Source organism: Stomoxys calcitrans, chromosome 4 (assembly GCF_963082655.1).
Source record: "Stomoxys calcitrans chromosome 4, idStoCalc2.1, whole genome shotgun sequence".
Lineage (NCBI taxonomy): Eukaryota > Metazoa > Arthropoda > Insecta > Diptera > Muscidae > Stomoxys > Stomoxys calcitrans.
The window spans coordinates 310,513-331,519 of record NC_081555.1 but is presented as its reverse complement, the minus strand read 5'-3'; the positions used below and the strand labels follow the sequence as shown (position 1 = coordinate 331,519).

General features: G+C 36.3%; 1 protein-coding gene and 1 long non-coding RNA gene across 6 annotated transcripts in view; one reads left to right on the top strand and one right to left on the bottom strand.

Moving 5' to 3' along the window:
• LOC106088107 (uncharacterized) overlaps window positions 1–21,007 on the bottom strand; it is a 133,615-nt gene that overhangs the window by 33,014 nt on the left and 79,594 nt on the right. The window lies entirely within an intron of this gene.
• LOC106088106 (uncharacterized) overlaps window positions 9,191–21,007 on the top strand; it is an 86,791-nt gene continuing 74,974 nt past the window's right edge. For 3 of the 5 annotated variants that reach the window (XM_059367522.1, XM_013253418.2, XM_059367521.1), the window contains exons 1-2: window positions 9,191–9,386; window positions 11,272–11,692. The gene's annotated coding sequence lies outside the window, so the exon portion shown is untranslated. Of the gene's footprint in view, window positions 9,387–9,460; window positions 9,859–10,905; window positions 11,693–18,144; window positions 18,162–21,007 lie in introns of those variants that run through there. The other 2 variants (XM_013253417.2, XM_013253423.2) reach the window with 2 other exon arrangements.

The following is a 21,007-nucleotide window of genomic DNA, read 5'->3' as shown; positions in this document are numbered from 1 at the left end:
TTCAATTTTAAAAATGTTTCTGCAATCAATAAAGACCAGTAAAATAACATAATTTTTTTGGTTTATTTATTTAATACTAATGCTTACCAAATCTTCAAGTCGTGTCACACTTCATGCTGTATGTTCGGGCTATTCTGAGCAGTAGCGATGATAACTAATTTTAGCTATACCACTGCACTTGAGGCAATTCTGACAGATAAAAAGGGAGGGGCATCATACCTCGCCAAATTTACTTAGCTAATGTTATTTCACATTTTTCAGAGTTGCAACATTTGAAAAAGTACATAAAACATAACGTGTAATACCAGCTACGTGAGTTATTTTTTTGCGTGTAGCGGAGCTTGCAACTCGTTTTTGACCGACTCTGCGCAGTAGTCATTTGAGCCATTTATGTCATTTGAACCAATAAAAAATATTTTCACACAAAAAAACGTGGTCGTTTGAATTGGTAACACTTAGTGCCAGCATTAGTCGAAAATAGAATAGCGTTCCAAGCGCCTCGATCTTCTGCGCTCATTCTATAATCTGACACAAGGTCACTTGGTCTTTCCATCGAGCTTTTTGACGTTCCGGTTTGCGTGGTACCGCAGCGTGATTGCCTTAAAAAGACTTCTTCGCTGGAACTTGACATGTCCCAGCCGACGCAACCGTTGGCTAGGTCAATCACTCCAATCACTGCCTCGTCTCCTTTCACAAGTACCCATGTCTCGAAACCATATAACAACACGGGTATTATCTGAGTCTTGCATAGATAAATTATATATATGTATATATAAAGAATTTTAACATCGCACATCGACTGGTTGGTGGCGCTTTTGATTATAGATAAATGCATGCTGCAAGCAGAATTCTGCTCTCAATCGCATGCAGTTTGCGTCATTTGCATTTTCTAAACATGCATTATTTCCATTCTCGTGAAGGAAACTTTGGTGTAATGCACCCATATAGGGTTTCGGCACTCTAAGCTTCCAATATATGTATCTTTCTTTGTTCCAATATATGTATCTTTCAAACTCAGACATGGCTTGAAATACCTTTGAAAGAAAAGGGGTATCGAAAGCGGCTTTGTAGTCAACAAATAGATGGTAGGTGTTGATTTGTCTTTCTCGGGTGTTTTTCAGGATTTGGCACAGTGTGAATATGTGGTCAATGGTGGATTTACCGGGTCTAAAGCCGCATTGATAGGGCACAATTAACTCGTTGACTTTAGGTTTTAATATTTCACACAGTATGCTCGAGAGTATCTTGAATGCGATGGGGAGGTAACTTATTCCTCTGTAGATGGCACATTTCGTCTTGTCTCATTTCTTGTGTACGGGACATAGTATGTCGAGGTTCCAATCATCGGGTATGCGTTCCTCTAGCCAGATCGCGCAGACAAGCTGATGCATACGTCTGATCAGCGTGTCGCCTCCTATGTTAAAAAGTTCAGCGGGCAACTCGTTGGCTCCTGTTATTGTTCTTCAATCGTGTTGGACCTCATTCAGACTAGGAGGTAAACATTCCCAAGGATTGATTCTGCGGTATCGTCTTTGCCGCCAATGTCGGACACTAGCAGCTGTGTAAAATGTTCTTTCCATATCCTCAGCACACTATATGTATCAGTCACCCGATTTTCTTCTTTGTCTCTGAACGAGGATGTGCCTGTACCAAAGCCATCTGTACAATTGTAGAATAACCACCACCATAGATATATTTCAAATCCTTTATAGAGCTTGTGTGCCAATTATACCCCCATCAGGATGGATAATAGTTATATGAACAATTCTTCAAATTCCTGCTCCTTTTGTGAGTTAATTCTGAAGACAGATATACCTGACTGTAGTATTAAAGTATAGCAAATTTGGACGGTGATGCGCACGGGTGTCAACGCGTTTTCTATAGCACTCTGTTGCAGCGATAACAGGCCTAAGAAGTTCATTCAAGAAATGGAGCCATATTCAAATATGGTCCGATTTTTATCGTATTTGGCATAGATGGCGAAGGCTCTAGTACACTTTACAGTTTTAGTTCTCTGCGAATCGATTAAAAAATGCATTATTTATTGGGGCTATAATCAAACAGGTATGGTTCGATTAGGACAGTATTTGTCAACGGTGCTGAGGGTTCAAATGCAACTCACTCTTCCCAATTTTAGCGAAGTCTCAGAAAATGTGCTTCTTTGATTGGATTTTGGTTTTTATTTCAATATGGCTATTACCACACCATATTGTGATTAGGCTTGCCAGATTTTCTGAACAAAAAGACGGGAAATTCCTTACAACAAGTCGGGTTTCGCAACGATTTTTTTTTTTCAAAAATACAAAACTTTTGTCAACACCCAGTCTTTATTTAAAAAAAAAAAACAAACAAGAAATACACCACAGTGTTAACAAGTGACTAACGACTTTATTGCATTTTATTAAGAATATATTTTAATGGTATAGTATGATTCTTCACAAGCTTGCATGTGACAAGTTTCTTAAAATCATCATCCCAAAAATTTGCAAACTGCAATATATGAGAACTGTATCAATATTCAAACGGATTTAAGAATATCGCTATAGTTTGCGATGAGTACTTTCATGTGACTTTCATTTGCCAAACTTCTTGAGGGTGGGATAATTAATGTGTATACAATATGAGTGCAAATCGGCCTTATACAATATACGACAGCTGTATCAACATTCAAATCGTTTTCAAAGTACCGCATTAGTTTGCAATAAGAACTTTCATGTGACATTCAATTGTCACACTCCGCAAAGATGGGATAGTAAATGTGCGCAAATTGGCATTATACAATATATGACAGCTGTATCAATATTCAAACCGATTCCAAAATATCGCAACAATTTGTGATAAGAACTTTCATGAGAATTCAATTTGCCACACTTCGCACAGATGGGATAATAAATGTGTATACTACGTGTATTACGATATGAGTGCAAATCGGCCTTATATAACCCCCAATATGTCCCGGTGTATATCTTAAGCAAATTCGATTAAATGTGGCAGGCATGATTTTTGTCAAAAAGTAAAAATTAAAATTTTTCCAAAACAAAATTATAAACAACATTTTACAGATAAAGCAAGAATAACTGAATCATAACAAGAGTGCATCATAATATTTATATTAGAATGTTAAAAAAAAAATGCAATTTCCAAAATATCGCAACTAGTATGAGCGGTTGAGATGTTTTTTTAAAACGACATAAGCATAACGAATCAATGTAAGCATAGCCTGAATCTCTTCAAGTGGGAGCTGTATGAAAATCTGAACTGATTTTTTATGGAAATTCTGCTGTATTATCAAGAATAAAATTTCATCTCCATTTATTGCAATATTGGCCGATTTCTTCTAATTGCTATAGGCTTTTCCTTAACGCCAAATTTTTTTACAACAAAAATAAAACGTATTTACGACTAATTGAACGTAAGTAACTTTGTTCATTCTAAACTCTTTAGCAACTTCACCTACGATAAAGGAATCTTTCTTCCATTCTAAAATCAAAAAAATTTTAGTGACAAGTCCTTTGATAGCCGCAAACGATTATTCGCTTGCCAGACCCATAATTATTCTCTTCTTTCTCTCCAAACATAGAGAAAGTAAGTTCATTTTTTGTTCTTTGACTGAGCGATCATTGCTTTTTGGAGCGTAGTCACTATGTTAAGCAGCTCGAAAAGTGACAATTTTAAACATTTTACCTTAGGTGGAAAAATGCATTAGAGCAACCGACAAATGGCGTCAGACACACGAAAAAACAACAAGAATTGTTAAGGCCATACAGTATTGCCAAAAACTTAAGCACCATCTCAGTACGTTTTTTTATATGATACTTTTTTTAAGAAAAAGTCCTTCAAATGTTTCCATTGTTTATTTTTATTTATTTATATCATTATTATTGAAAACCACAAAATTAAGGAATTCAGAAAATAATAAAAAAAACGTTAAAATTAAAACAAAATTTTTAGTGGCAAATATAAGCGGACATGGAGGATTTCAAAAATGTAAACCCGGCGTCAATCATGAGGGAGCTGGAGTTTATATGCATCACTTTTACCGTTGTAAATTTTTTTAATAACTTACTAGATGTATTACAGCAGGCTTGGGAAAAAGATGGGTCAACAGAGGAACTCCTCTACTTTGGAATACAGCCATTAACAATATACAGCTATGTGCAAAAAAAAAAAAGAAACAACGTGTAGACAGACAAATAAAGGATTCTAAATTGCGTAAAATGAGAGCAAGAACGATGGTTTATAGCAGTTTTTAATACAAAAACAAGTTCCGTTGCGAAATTGGCAAATATACGCAGTATTTTTTTTTTTTTTTTTTCATTTCTTAAACGTGGAAAAATATTGGGGACACTTTTGATTTTTAAACATAAAACTGCAAAAATAGGAAAACGAAGGCATGTTTTGAGTTACGAATGTAACCAAATTGCGTTGTAAAAGCTCAATAGCTACATACCGATATGTTGTGTTCAAAATGAGCTTGAGTCACTTAAGGCATAGAGTCAGTTCAGTTCTGGGGAACCGAAAAGGGTATAAGTTCCTGCGAAGCTTTAATGAGTAACTAAAATTTATCTGAGTTGAAAGGAAGTATTGTTTGAGTTTTAACGATATTGCACAGATTTTCAATCGAATTTAGATTCTGAGACTTTGGAAGCTACTCCAGGACAGATATTTTATTGCTCCTATTCCAAGGTTATGTGTATTAAAGTTCTTATCATGCTGGAAAATGTATATGACTTGCCTTAAGTCTTCAGATAATGCAAGGATACAATTCGAAATTTAGAGATAGTACGATGTCGTATATACGATACAAGAGACCCACTCTATTGTATAGAAACTTTCCCCAAACCATGATATTTGCAACGACATGTTTGACGGTTTATACGGTGTGCTTGAAATTTGCTGAGGCTTCAGCCATTCTCATTACATGCTATTATCCCTTATTTGGGCTATCCAAAATAATTTTAAGTTATCAGACCAAAGAATAATGCTCTGTTCTTCTTATGTCCAGATGAAAATATCATATTTGACTACTTCAAAGATAACAAACAATTTTTTTTTTTGAGTAATCTATTTGTGACATCCCTTCTATTTATAAACTTTCAAGAATTAAAGTTTTTCGAAGAATTGAAGAAATAACTTTTTTCCCTTTTTCTGCAGACGATATAAACAGAGTGTTTCTGATCGTTCTATGTTTCGCCTCACAATTTTCGGTTTCTTGACCCAACTTTCTGATTTAGGTATCCATTTCACTCCATTCTCCTTCACATTTTTCGAATAGTATTTTCCCATATTTAGTAATTTTTCGATATTTTTTCTTGTAACAGGGATACAGTTCCTCGATCTGCCTATATCGGCATAGGTTTAACAAATAAAAACTTCAATTAAAATCAAAAATTTTACCTAAACTCTTGTTTTAACATTTCCACAAAACATAAATGATTTTTATTCACTTTCAGTAACAGCTTTTAATATATTTTCTAAAAACCTAAAATTGGACTTTTTGTAGCAATAGAGTTTTCTTGCGAAATATCAGAACGTCTTTATCACTTTTATAACGGGAATTGTTTTTCCAGTGTAAAGCAATACAAAATTGCTTTAAACCATAAATTGCGCTTTCGGACGTGTTTCCTTTAACTAGAAGAATATCAAGACCATAAATAGTAAACGGAGAATAAGAAACCCAGCCTTAGAATCCTTTACTTGTCTGTCCAGCCGCTGTCCCTATTCTTTCGCACGTAACTGTATTATTGTCTCTGGAAGAACAACATGTAAAAGAGGTCGCGCATGCTGATGACTTGGCTGTTGCGCGTTGAGGGGAAAGTCTCCAAGTGCTCTTAGAGATATCTTCAGGATACTCTACATACGACAGCAAAGTAGGCTACTGATAGTGGTCTGGGCGTAAATTCGTCTAAGACAGAAGTAGTTCATTTTATGAGAAGATACACGTTACCCACAGCGGGACCTGTTTCCTTGGGAGGAGAGAATGTTTCATTTACTGAAAATTTAACTTAAAATCAAACATTTTGGAAAGGGGAAGGAAGGCAACTCTTGGCCTATACATTTGCAAGCTGGGGGCTTAAACCATGTGTTATGCACTGGGTGTATATTGCAGTTGTCAGACCTATAACGCTATATGGTATTGTGGATTAGTAGTAGGCGCTTAAAAATCCATCTACTGTTCGATACTCAGCCAAGGATGGCTTGTTTGTGCATCACAGCCGCATTAAGGACAACACCATATGATGCATTAAATTAAGTGCCAACTAATGCATTTGGAAATTATTGTCAAGGGAACTTGCTCTTTGGTCATGTGGCGGCTACGGACACTGTGTCTTCTTGATACAATGACCGATGTTACAGGCAGTGTGGATTACACATTGCCTGAGCCGCTTTTTGATAGAAAGTACTGTACTACTATTCCTGATAGGACCGAATGGAACTTCGATATTCCTGGTAATAGAAGTTACATAGATTTCTATACGGATGGTTCCAAACTAGACGACCAGGTTGGTTTTGGCGTGTACTTTAAAAAACTACAACTGGCTATATCGAAAGAGTTACACGGCCACTGTAGTGTGTATCAAGCGGAAACTCTTGCAATTAAAGAAGTGATGTAATGGCTAAGATATAATGTCATAACCAGAGATGGCCCGTAGAAAACTCTGACATGTATGACATACATTTCCGACGCATAATACATACGTCGAAAACGTCGCAAAAAATAATTTTCGACAGAGTTACTGGCCCGTAGAAAACTCTGACATGTATGACATACATTTCCGACGCATAATACATACGTCGAAAACGTCGCAAAAAATAATTTTCGACAGAGTTAAAAATTTCGAGGGATTTTTCGAGGTTTATAACGTTTACAACTTTTTGACAGCCGAAAACCTAAAAAAATCGTCATAACGTCGATTAGGATAAATATTTTCTTTGACAGCCAGGCTGCTATTAAATCTTACGGAAACATACTTCTAAATTCAAGAACCGCCCTCGACTGTTGCAGATCGCTTAACGAGATGGCTGCACAGTTGAAAACTCTCCTGTTCTGGGTGCCGGGGTCACTGCTGTCTGATCGGAAAACATGCTGACAGGTTGCCAGTAACGAATTCTGCAGAATCTATGAGGAAATCGAGGAAAGAAGACTTTAAAACATTTGCTGTGTATCTGTCACGCACTGGTAGGCAGAAGAAGTTCCATTTTAGGTTTTCATTTCTTTCAAAAATGGATGAAGGCTTCATATTTAATTGATGATCCACATCATAACAAATACGAATAAACTCTGAAATAGTTAAACAGTTTATGATGTTGTTGTAGCAGTGTGTTGTACACTGAGGAGGCAGCTTTTGCCGATGAATGTCTTCATCGGGTAAATGCGGTTCGTACAACCGGCAGCCTTGGGATTGAAACTGCTCATAATTGTTTAAAGTGTTTACTTTATAAAATCAGCTGTCGTGAGCCATAAATCCGGATTTAACCGTTGGTCAATCTAAAGTGGTAATATTGCTTCAACATTAACTTGATATGCTTTTGGATATGCACAATCTATTCCAAAATTAAAAGGAATGTATGTACATATAAGCATGATAATGTTTAATTCCATATATAGATGTTATCAGACTATATGTTCTTGTCTTATGACATGCCACTTTTTATGTATCATTGGTATTGCATTATCTGTGTCAAAATTGCCAATTTATATACGATTTATCATTTTTGCTATCACACTAGTATGTTACTTTTGTATGACATATCCTCAAAATGTGGCTTCAAATTGTTAAAGTGGTGAAGACAATTTAATTTGGGGTTGCTTTCATTCAACTTACAACAAAAAGAGCAGTTTTCTTTTTGTTTTTGTCAGAAGCAATAGAGCACCGCTCTAATCGAAAAAATAACGGTGCTATGATGAAAAGTGATTTTCTGGTGTTAGTTTCATTCGTATCACACTATGTGTGCAAGTCAAACAAGAGCAAGATTTGACATGTCATAAGATAAGAAAGGTGTTATTTGGGTAAAAGTTGATTATTTGTCACAAATTCTTGCATGCTTTTATCACAAAAAATCATGTAAATCATCGTAACAATGTCCCAAAATTTTTCTCAAAAGAAGATTACTTGTCGAAATTTGCTATAGAAAACGATTTTTTGTTTGCGTGAAGTAGCTAATATGCTTGCCATTTTATATGTGACCCAGTTCTGACATGGTTGTTGCAGATGTCACACGGAATTAAAAAAAATTGAAACGTAAAAACGGTCAATGTGGGTCTTTATCGAAAAGTGAACCTATGTGTATCATATTAAGGGCAGATTTAAGCCTGAATGCTCGAAGGTATTGCCTATCATTAAGTACTTTGGTATGACAGCTAGGCGATACGACTGATAGTGTGTTATCGCAAAAATTATTAAATTTCCCCCAATAATCGTGTAAAGTCGAAAAGTCGGGATTTTCCGATATTTTTTTGCCAATAGTCCAACCATTTGGCAAGCCTCATTGTGATCCATGCTAGACGTGTTCGATTTTGATATTTGATTTTCCGAATAGGAATTCCCATCGTCTTCATTTAATTTTCAAGAGAAAGACAAAATTTACTGCTTTGACTTTATGATTGCAACAACGCTTCAAAAAGATTATTCAATTACTGAAACATTTGTGTCTGACAAACCTGATGTTAGCTAATGTAAGCATTTGGTAATGTTCAAACAAGAGCAACAGCGAGAGGGATGGTCAGTGGCAGTGAGAGCACTTCTGTTATTGCCAACATTCTGTGGGTGCTATGTTAGCAGTACTGATTACGAACGCAGAGGAACGCATGTGAATTTAACAGTTGTTTAAACCGGAGAGCATTAATGTTTCGCGCTGCTTCGTTGCACACAGTTAGAGTGTGACAAAAATTGAATTGTTTTGATTAATTCAGCATAAACGCCACTATACTATGGCCTCTGACAAATCCGCTTTATTTTTTTAAGTCACTATTTCATTTACTACTTCTTACGAGAGAGGCAACATGTTTTATGCGCATAATACAAATAAACTACAGCTAACGCTTAGCACTCGCTCATCATGTTATCATGTTGAGTGCCTTAACATCAGTCAATCATTTGCTGCTGTTAGTCACTGTTAAAGCGACCGATACATTCCAAGATGTTAAAGAGCTAATGAGAAGTTGAACAGGCGTTAGTTGTGCCGGCATAGCGAGATAGAAAAGACATATCGCTTTCTGTGACTCTTCTGCGTCAGTCGTTACGAGTTACGTCTTACGTCGTTACTTGCGTGAAGTGAATAAAAATGTGAAGAGTTTGAGAAAATGCAACACAAATTAATCAAACATGTTTTCCCCATCAACCAAAAGAAAACCAATGTGAAAAATTAAAACTGAATACCTAAAGGTCATTATGATAATTATTCACAAATTTTAAGTGAACACAGAGCAGCACATCACTATTAGTGCAAAAAAATGTTAATGCATGTTAAAACAAATAACAAGCAAGAGCCCAGCCCGCCCGTCGCCTTGTCAATCTGTCAAACGAGTTTAATTCGTTACTCCACAAAATCCAAACAAAAAAAAAAAAAAAACAAAACAAAAAGCAGCACCCAGCATAACTAACCACAAAAAAAAGAAACAAACATATATGAGCATGTATGCAAATTAGAAAATGAAACAGTTTTTCTGTGGAATTAACAAATGTGCTTGAAAAGAAATTAAAAAAAAAGTTGATAGGGATCAATAGTGACACATAATCATTCCGCGCTTTGATCGATTATCTACGGCTGAGATAAAATAACGTTTCGATTGTGCCATTATCTGGAATAAAAGAAACGAAAGTAGTGGTGCACTCCAATGACCATGGCAGGTACTAAGTAGGGGAGAAATTGCGAATTTCCCAATCAGTCAATAAACCGCCATTGGTTGATAAATTTATAAATAAAAAAATTCTAAAGAAATTTTCTCCTTCTTATGTCGGGCTTAAACTAAAGTCTTCCGTCTTCATACATGCATAAAAGCGGTGTATGTACTGTTGCCTGTGGAAATACCTTCGAATGATTTGTTGTTGTTTTGTGTTGGTGTTGTTTTGTTGTTGCTCTTGTTGTGTTGATTGTTTGCTCTTGGTTTTTATTTCAGTTTTCTGTTTTTTTTTCTTATTTTGTTTTTGTTTTATATTGGAGAGTGGTTTTCGTTTAACTCATAAAACCGGATTTATATGAAAGGAATTATTCAACAGCTTAAATACCGAAGGGAAGCAACGATACAACAATGAAAATAGCCAACCGCTTCTACTACTACTAGTGCAACAATAGCAACAGCGCCAAAAACAAGAACAACATCAGCACCGAGTATATGCAACAAACACTGGAAACAGCACACAACGTGCCAAAGACAACAATAACACGATGCACAACAACAAGTTTCTTTCTTTCGTTACGTTTCTCATTTGTTAAACAGCAGCAGCAGCAGCAGTAACAGAAGAGAAATTAACTGTTGTCTCTGAACCCAGAGAGCACCAATGACAGTGAGAGAGCAAAAGTGCAAGCCACACTGACATTGGTGCTGACGTGTGTGTGAGTGTTGTCTTGATGCTGCTCAACTGTTAGTAAAACTAACAGCCTTCCACGAGTTTCAAACTGAAGAATGTGAAAATGAAGCCTAGAATGCAAACAAAGCAACAAAAATAAAAGAAACGGGAAAGACTTGAAACATAAGGAGATACGAAGAGCAGGCTTAATGCATAAGAAGGGGAAGAATGTAAAACACAAACTGCATGTTATATACGCGACCCTTGAAGGGAACAAATCTAAACAAAAATTCTCTGCAAATGACCAAATATACCTTTAAAGCACACAAAAAAAAAAAATACAAACGTGTTTCACACACTCACCTAGTGAAATTGAAAATCGTTAAAGAAATAGTTGCTGAATGAAATTAGCCAACGCAACACACACATACGTGCGCGAATACTTAAATGGAATGAATTTTGAAAATTCGACGCCTCAGGCTAATGATTAACGGTCGCTCTTTAGAAATTGCTTTTTGCGGTGATGGTATGCGCTGTGGTGCTCTCTGTTTACGGGTTATTCTTCAGACGGGTAAAGCTTAGCAGCAGCCAGTGGAGAAATGTGGAAACGTTTGCAAGTCCCTATGAAAATTGTTCTCTATAGTCGCGGTTTGCACTTTTGTGTGTTAATCCAATTAGCATTCGCATTCATTGGCAATACAACACATTGATGTTTTAATTTTTTTTATTCTCTCTGTTTGGTGTACATCTCGGCCAAAAGGTGAACGAAAGCAAAATAAAAAAAAAATAAAAAAGAAAACGAGCAACTATAAAAATTACAATATTTGCCAAATCCATAGAAACAAATAAACTACGTTCTCCTCTACCCACACACCAACCAACCTACCTACCTACTAACCGGTAGCTATCAAATAGTTCGACAAAATCGAACTTCAAACTGAAAACCGAACGCCAACAAAAATAAACTTGGGCACTTATCTGCTCCTAATAACTCGGCTTTATCATTGCGCTATTGCAAAGCAATACGATTAGCACCATCACTACCACCACCACCACCACCAACAACAACAACGGCAGCAACCGCTAACACGGAATTGGATTACTTTTGCGGTATTGCCTTCCTCCTCTCTTAATCTTTGAGCAAGAGGAAAGTGGTTATTATAAAAATAATCGGTGTTAAGGTGAGTTGATGACGTCCATCTCAAGCTAGACAAAGACCAATTTATAAATTAATCATGAACGGCCGCCGGCCAGCAGCCGGCAGGAAACCAGTTTCTGTCACACAAGAAAGTGCCAATGTTCATGCCTATTTCGAATATTTCAAGCATGACACTTCAGCCAGATTCGTGCAGTTCGTCCAATACATGGATAATGTGTTAAATAGGGTACAAATTCCTCTTAAGACACTCTTTATTGGTTCACATTTTGTTGACATTTAACTAGGCTCACATTCAGCATTTGTTTATCGATGCAAACAAATGCTTGGTGGGGGATGGGGGGCGGGGTCTATTAAGTCTACATACCCTTCATTGACAACTATGACTTACAGCTCCAACTAGTTATTATAAAAAAAAACAAAGTTATTTCAAGATTTAAATTCTTGGAAAATTTTATGTCCACAACTTTTTTTTTGTTTTTTGAAAATAAACTTTAAAACTATGCCAAAATTTATGATATTTTACAATTCTGAATCGGAAAACACCAAGACACCAGTTTGTCACACAAACAATGTGAAAGTGTCAATGTACATCTACCGTTTTATCTAAAGTGACTAAACGATGAAAGTTGGAATGGTACACCTATCTATCTACAGTGGTACAACATGACAAAGGATTAGCAAAAATGCAAATTTGCCCATGAACATTCCATAAAGGAACAGGGGCAAACTTGTCTCAGATGCCAAGGAGTGCTGTTCCATTCAAGTTAAAGCTCTGCGATAAGGAACCTCCTTTTTATAGCCGAGTCCGAACGGAGTGCCATGTGACTCCACTTTGAGCAGCATAAGGGGGAGAAAACCACCCTGGAATATGATTTTCCAATGTTCTCGCCATAGGTGAACACGTAAACCTCTGCGCCCCAAAAGGCCTGACAATGGGCCAGCACGTCACTAATAATCAAAACAGAATTGATCAAGTAGATTGATCTTTGTAAAAAGCATAAAATTGAAGTGCACCTTTAGGATATAGGCTCTATTACAAAGATAAGAATTCGTCAGACATGTCAGTTATTCAAGCGAGAGCTGTTAAGAATACCAACGTAAAAAATAATCTAAAGAAAACACTATTTATTTAAGGACACACCTAAATATGATACAAAATGTCAAATTTTTTCCATATTTGGGGAGGGTCTGAGGAATGACATAAGAATAAGTGGATTACATTTCAGAGCTCATAGGTTCACGTACCCTCAAATTCCCTTAAATGTATCTTTTTGGGATGCGTCAAAAATAAAAAAAATAATTTTCACTTTCATTTAATATTAAGACATATAATGCATCTCCAATATTTGAAGAGACACCCCAAACAAGTATTTTTGATCGATTTTCTTGAATCCTTAAAAGCCTCAGATGTTGTCGAATTTGTATGAATTCTACATACGAGAAAATCACGTTTGTTCTTCAAGAATCATATCATCTACGACTTATATAGATTTATAAATAGGTTCAGGTTCCATTTCAACCAGTGATGGGCACTCTAACACAGTTGAAAAACTGAATTGTGTTTGTTTGAGATAAACCGAAACCAATAAAAACCAGTGATCAAATAAGCGAAGTAGCTTTGTAAAATAACGATAATCCGTCAACCGAACGAAGCCTCACGAAGTTGCTTGCATCGTACTTATGCATCTGTTCGTTTTTCATAGAAAAACAATGTGCGTTGGTGCCCATTTATTATATAAACCAAATTCCGGTTAGACTTCTTAAGTTCCTTAGCCATATTTGGTTGAAATGTCGAAATGTCTAGTAGACTTTAGATCACCAATGCCCAATTTTCTTTGTACGGCCCAGTTGGGGTGATAATAAGCTATATCCTCAATGTACCTCAATCCAAACTCCTTGAGCCCCTAAAACTGCTCATTTCCCCCGATTTGGGTGACATTTGGTATTAAAGTACACTTACCTTCAAACATAGTCTTAAAAGGTGTATAGATCGAAAGAGATCCATATAATTCGATACTAAAAAGGTTCATTCATTCGCCTATTTGCTTTCTTCAAATTATCCACGAACAATGTAATCTTTTCGTTTGGCCGTTATTGCCTTTTTGGAATTTGTTAATTGCTCTGTGGAAAATAAAATTATACTACATGTACTTTTATTTCTTTGAAAAAAAAAAACACAATCGATAACAAATGTTTTTCTTATCAGCAATATTCAATGTATTAAACAGTGCCATTTCAAAAATACCCAACAATAATCGAAATGGAGTTGTTTGTCTTCAAACAGTTTACAGCTAAGCGTTTGCTTGTGTACTTTATTGTAGCCGTAGCGCTAGTACACTCCGTCAGTGTGGGTCGCATTTCTTTTTTTTTTTTAGATTATTAAAAGCAGAAACTTGATAGTCAAGAGGCCCTTCTTTAAAGGCACACAGATTAAATGGGACTATCCAATTGAAGCTTTTATTTGCCGTTGTTTTATTTAGATCTCTCTAAGCCATTATTGTACCAAAGCTGAGTTACTATGAAAATTCAATTCAAATGTACTTGGCCGGTCTCAGGGCATCGCGATTAAAAATAAAGACGGTTTTTGTACAACCAATTCAAATATTTTCGTAGTTTATGCGATTAGCAGGTGATGGTAAAACTGGCTCCAAGTGTTGAATCATTTCGTTCATTGGTATTGCACGTGAGCATTGCTTTAAAAACTCAGCATTCCCCAACGAGGTGACCACCGTTGCGACGTTAAGCAAAGCAGAAAAGAAAGAACAAAAACAGGGGGCATTTGGCATCACCATCTATCTCTACATATGTATCTATGTACAGCTGTGTTCAACATAATAGCAGTGCTACCTCTTCATATTTTGAAAAGTTAATATCCAAATTAAATGATATTCTAAGGGTACTTAAAAGGGGTATAAAAGAAGTAAAATAACAAATATAAGTTCATTACAAATATTTAATTTTTGATGCCAATCGTAGTTTTCTCTTTTGGTCACTCCATGACCTTGTGCGAAAAAATAGGAGTATGAATGATTTGTAATAAAAAAAAATAATCATTATTAAATTAAAACAAAAGAGTGATAAGTTTGGCCGGGCCGAATCTTGTATACCCTCCACGATGAATCGCATTTGTCAAGTTCTTTGAATGACTCTCTCAAATAGAAAAACACCAGTCATACAAAAACACCACCTCCAAAATTTCAGCAAATCGAGTAATAATTGCGCCCTCCGGAGGCTCAAAAAGCCAAACTGGGAGATTGGTTTATATGACAGCTATGTCAGGCTACATACCGATTAAGACAAAACTTGGAACAGTGGTTGGAAGTCATACCAAAACGACATATGCAAAATTTCAACCATATTGGATAAGAATTGCACCCTCTAGAAGCCGATATCAGGTTATGGACTGATTTGGACCATAATTGAGACAGTTGTTGGAAGTCAAAATAAAATACTTCATGCAAAACTTCGGCCACATCGGATAAGAATTGGGTCAAGAAGTCAAGACCCAAAATCAGCTAATATGGTAGGTACATCTGGTTATGGACCGATTTGACCCATTCTTAGTACAGTTGTTGGAAGTCATAACGAAACACGTTATGCAAAATTTCAGCCAAATTGGATAGGATTTGGGTTTAATTCGCACAACTCTATTATAGTTTGGTACAATATTATGATTTGCTGTATTCCTTATGCTATAAACACATTTAAATACCAACTATGGGATGGATATTTCTTTATTGCGAAAATATTACCAAACAATGTATGTGCCTAAGAAATTCTTGATATGTGTTCTTGTATCCAGCAGCCATTTGTCTGTTTTTGTAATGATTTTTGTCATGGGACATACCAGGATTTTTCGTTTTAAGGCCTTAATTTAAAAATGATCTTTCTCCGAGTTTACGCGCATCCGCACTCGATGGTGCTGCCAAACATACTGACTACTCATTGGTCAGTCAAAGGAAAAAATGTTCTGAATGAGTATGTGTCTATAGTGAGAAGCTCAATATTGCAAATTTGCAGCCCATCGGCTTGTTTGGGATTATTTTCTTTTTATGTACGTACACAGTAAATTGCAATAAACAAATAATCATTTGAGGTTAACGAAATACTTTCGCTATTAAAGAGTTTTTAGTTTTACAACAAAAGAAAGGTTCTTTTATTGTAGGCGAAGCTTCTAAACGTTACCGTATGTTCAATAATGCTACGTTTATGGCTTACGTTTGACATGTTGAATCGAAACATTACAAGGTTTCAATAAAAGAAAAACTTCGTTATAAATGTATTATGTTTGTCGTAAAAATGTCCCAAACGTTTTATTTGTTTGCGTGTATTGATGATCGTTGTTTGTGTGATATAGCAAAGCAAACCCTACTGCGTCTTCAAAAAAGATTAAGCAAGTAAGAGCGTGCTAAGTTCGGCCGGGCCGAATCTTATATACCCTCCACCATGTATATCCACCACATTTGTCGAGTTCTTTGCACGGTATTTCTTTTTATGCAAATAAAGAATTATGAATAATGAATAAAAATACAATCCCATGGCAGCCGGTTGTATGTACCGGATTGACCCGATGAATTCCTTCATCGTCAAGGGCTGCCGCCTCAGTGTACCACACACTGCTACTACAACAACAATGAATAAGAACTGTTTTGCTATTGCAGCTATATCAAGTTGTAGTCCGATTCGGGCCATAAATGAATTGAATGCTAAACACCTCAGTGTACTACACACTGCTACTACAACAACAACGAATAAGAACTGTTTTGCTATTGCAGCTATATCAAGTTGTAGTCCGATTCGGGCCATAAATGAATTGAATGCTAAACAATGTAGAAGTCATTGTGTGCTATTTCAGTACATTCGGATAAGAATTGCACCTTGTAGGGGCTCAAGAAGCAAGATCGGAAGATCGGTATACATGGAAGCTGCATCAAGCTATAGATCAATTCAGACCATATATCACATGTATGTTGAATGTCATGGGAGAAGCCGTTCAACAAAATTTCAGCCAAATTGGATAATAACCGCGCCCTCTAGAGGCTCAAGAAGTCAAGATCCCAGATCGGGGTATATGGCAGCTATATCAGATTATGTACCGATTTGCGCCATACTAAGCACAGTTGTTGGAAGGAAGTTGTTAGAGACATACCGACGGATATGTCTAGATCGACTCAAAATGTCATGACGATCAATAATATATATACTCTATGGGGTCTTAGACGCATATTTCGAGTTGTTACAAACAGAATGATGAAATTATTATACCCCAATCCTATGGCGGAGGGTATAAAAAGGGTGATTTCTGAGTGTAGTTGGTCCTTTTTATTGTTGGAAAGTAACTTATTAGCATATCATTCAAAAATGGTACCAATGCTGACCAAGAAACGATCAGATTAATTTGCTAAAGGGCATATCACTTGGCTAATGGAACAATTAAGGAATACAATGTTGTCCGATGAATGTAAATTGTATTGTTTGGTGAAACTGGGTCTAGACAGAACGTCAAATGCCCTCCCAACACATAATATAAAGCAATTTTTGTGCCATTTGCTTTAAAATTTTTGAGTTATATATCCACACTCGTATTATTTTGAACAGCAAATTTTTGGGAAAAAGTTTATTCATTGGAATATTTTAAACTACTATAGCTTTAACTACATAATTTATTGTTATAAAATTTAGGGAATTGATTAATAGTTAATCTTGCGTAAAAACATCTGAATTAAAACAAATATTTTTTATTCAATATTCAATATTTGTTTTTTAGTTGGGCGCACTCCTATTTTTTTGAACACAACTGTATGTTTGTTGCTCCAGCAACAAAACTCAATACTGCAACCTTGTGCAACGACTCGTCTGTTTCATTTTAAACCCTCAAAATGGTTCAATTGTCTAAATTCAAAGAACTCGCCATTGTGGTTTTTTTTTTTCAAAGTATGCCTCTGGCCAGGCCATTCTTGTGTCTGCCGTTCCATTGCTCAACTCGCTTTCGAATAAACACCGACCGTAGGAGTCATTTATGGGCAGCATGACTTGAGCATTTCTCGCTAAACATTATTACAAATTCAAAACAGAACAGAATGTCCCACGAGCGAGCCCATTCCTAAAACAATGGAAGCGGTTGTTCAATAACTGTCACAAATGGGCTCTTATTCAAAGAGAATTGCCACAGCAATTATCAAAATTGTGGTGTTGATAATTAAATGAATAACCATTTTGCCTCTCCAATCAATGACAGGTTGATGATATTCGAAGTTAATTGGAGTGACACAGCTAATCCTAGTCCCTGATCGGCACGCACTGAAAGGTGTGCTGGTATGCAATAAAAAACAATTTTCCCAACCGGAAGATAGCCGACCTGGTTAAGCTCGGAAACCGTTTTTGGCTCATTCCGTACAAAACGGTCTCTAGGCGTAGAACAACATTTCAAAAGTGCGAGCAAAAAGTACGAGACAAGATAGCAAAATTGTGAATACAATCCTGTGCTTAAGGTCAGTATTCAGGCTAAGTGAAGCTGTCGTGGATGTTTCTCTCGTTCGGTGTCAATAGACTTCATTTTGGAATAATTCGAGGGTTGTTAAGTAAACTATCCGCTTTATCAATTTAAAGTAAGACTCCAAAACCTCTTTTTTGAAAGGTAATTCAATACTTTTAGTGCTTACTCTAACTGAAACCTTTTAAAGGCATGCATAAAAACCTCCCTGGAGGATAATTTCTGCAACGGCTTATTTGGCTCCTGAGTGACGTTTCCTTGTCGATGGAGCAACCAACGCAAGGGACATGTCCTTGGTAAACGTCATCGGTACCAAGTATGCGTGTGTGTGCCGATGTAATACACTACGTACCGCCAAAGGCTTGAGGCAGACTTTCAGCTGGCACCAACTTCGCGGCAACAGCACTACCAGCCCTCAGACTATTTGAAAGTATTTAGTCAACCATCTGTGAGTGAACTATTTGCTGTTGTTGCCAATAGAGCACTCCACTCTTTGGCTAGGCCAAATGCAACCCATACACTACTGTCGGCAGGCTCTTGGTGGTATGCATGCATCATGTACATGTGCCAGTGCCACCGATGTTTATGTTTCGTCTTATTTTCGGCGAATTGAGTTTTCACAGTTTTTGAAAGGGAGGGCGAAGGCAATTCGGAAACCTGAACCAAATGTGAGCTTTTGTGTTGTGCTTTTTGTTGTCTTGTCTGCTGAGCGGTTGTCCTCATTGGCGTCGTCTGCCTTGTTGCAGTTGTTAGCAATTTCATTGGCGGTTGCTCAGTCTAATTTAATTTTGGCCCATTTGTATCGAACGAACACACAGCAACAACTACCACAGTCCCTCGGAAGCATGTTCATTTATTTTTGTGGCTACCAGACTACTGATTTTTCTTGCATTGGCATATTACCCAACGAACATTTCCAGTTGGATGCAGTGCCAAAAAAAAACCAAAATTTCAGCCAAGTCGGATACTACAGGTGACAACTTTTGATTACCACTATTGAAGTTTAGGATTTAGTTTGCTCCCCCATTTTGATAGATGGAAACTCGTTTTGGGAAAAAGGAAAAGGACTTGGTTCATCACATACAAATGTGATTTTTTCATTGCTACATGTTTAACGTATTCTCTATGATTGTTCTCTTGTAAAGAGCATGACTAAGCATACACTGAAAAAAGGTTTGTCCTCATTTTAAAGATGAGAGCCTAAGGTAAGCAGACTTAATTTTAATTTTAAATGGTAGGTTAACAGATCCTTAGCGAATTTCAAAGTATCGTTGAAAATTAAAACATTAACTTTGGGACAATACAACAGTGTACCTTCGCTAAAAACACAAAATAGACTTAGAAATAGCGGCGTGTATAAATGTTTAGCATTTGTAGGTTAGGATGCTAGGTTAAAAAAAAATATCATTGGACAGTCATCTGTGTAGTAAAATAAGAATCAATCAGCGATAGAAATTTGAAGCAGGAAATTCAATTTAGAGATAGTTTTAGTTCGTTGGCTCGTTTTCATTGCTGGAAACCTACAAATAAGCAAAATCACAAATTTTGGACCAACTTTTTAGTGTGAAACTCTTTATTCCATCTTTATGCAAATTGCCCATGAACATTTCATTGCAAACTTCTCACAAATCAGCGAGTGCTGCCCGATTCAAATTTCAGCTCAATGATAGGGGACCTCATTTTTAACGCCGAGTCCCAACGGCATCCCGCAGTGCAACACCCTTTGAGAAGAAGTTTTTACATGGCATAGTACCTATCAAATGTCGCCATCAATAGGAGAAGATAACCAACGCTGAAATTTTTTTCTGATTCAGGATTCAAGTTCAGGCGTTCAGCGTCATAGGCCGACATTCTAACCTCTGTTCTAGGGTGGTCATTATCCTGCATAAACAACAAATTTGCGAACATGAAAATTTCATGAATTCTCTCACCCTCTTCGCACAGTTGCAAAACAACACTTGCTGATGGATAAACACACACCGAACGAAATGTGCTGTTTTTTGCCGATTCCTTTTTGCAAATTGCAATGCATTCAAATGAAATTCCAAATAAATCTATTAATACCGTAATGGGAACTTAACTTTTATTTGGATTCACTCATTTAAACAGGATATTGTACAAAAACTACAAGAGTGTGCTGGTATTAAAGCATTCGACTAGCTTGGTCATTGCGATTTCACCTCTGTCAAAAGAGTTACTCACTTCTCTCCTTACCCTTAAGATGTTTCTACATTTTTCAAGGTGCGCCTGAACCAACATTAAATAAATAGGTCTTACACCTGGAAAATTACTTGAGATTCTAAAACTCCAAAATTCATAGACGAGAAAAAACAATTCAAAATCTGTGGAAAGTTTTTTAAATAAATCCACTTTGAAAATTCGTACTCACGATATACAATATATTTTTTTATTTGAAAACGAACATTCAAATTAAAAAATTTCTAGGAAAAAACTTATAAAGATATCTTAATGATAATTCAATGCAGATAAAAAATTTCTTATAAAATAAAAAAAATATGAATATTGACTGAATTTTTTCACAACATAAATACCCATTTCAGGTAAAGGTGGTTTCCCATTCGCCATCTTTCGTAAATTGGCTGTGGAAGCTGGAAATATTGTTTGAGCAAAACATTGTTTGCGTATGAAGTAAAAGAACATAAGCCCAAATGGGGGTTATGGGCTTTGCGTGTTGAAAACTCAAGGAGTTTTTCCAATTTTTTAATAAAAACAATTGCCTGTTTTAAAGTAGATATAGCATCCATAAAAGTTGACATCCGCCGAATAGTCCTAACTTGGCACCGAATTCTTTTTATTCCCGTACGTAAAAAATAAAATGAGAGG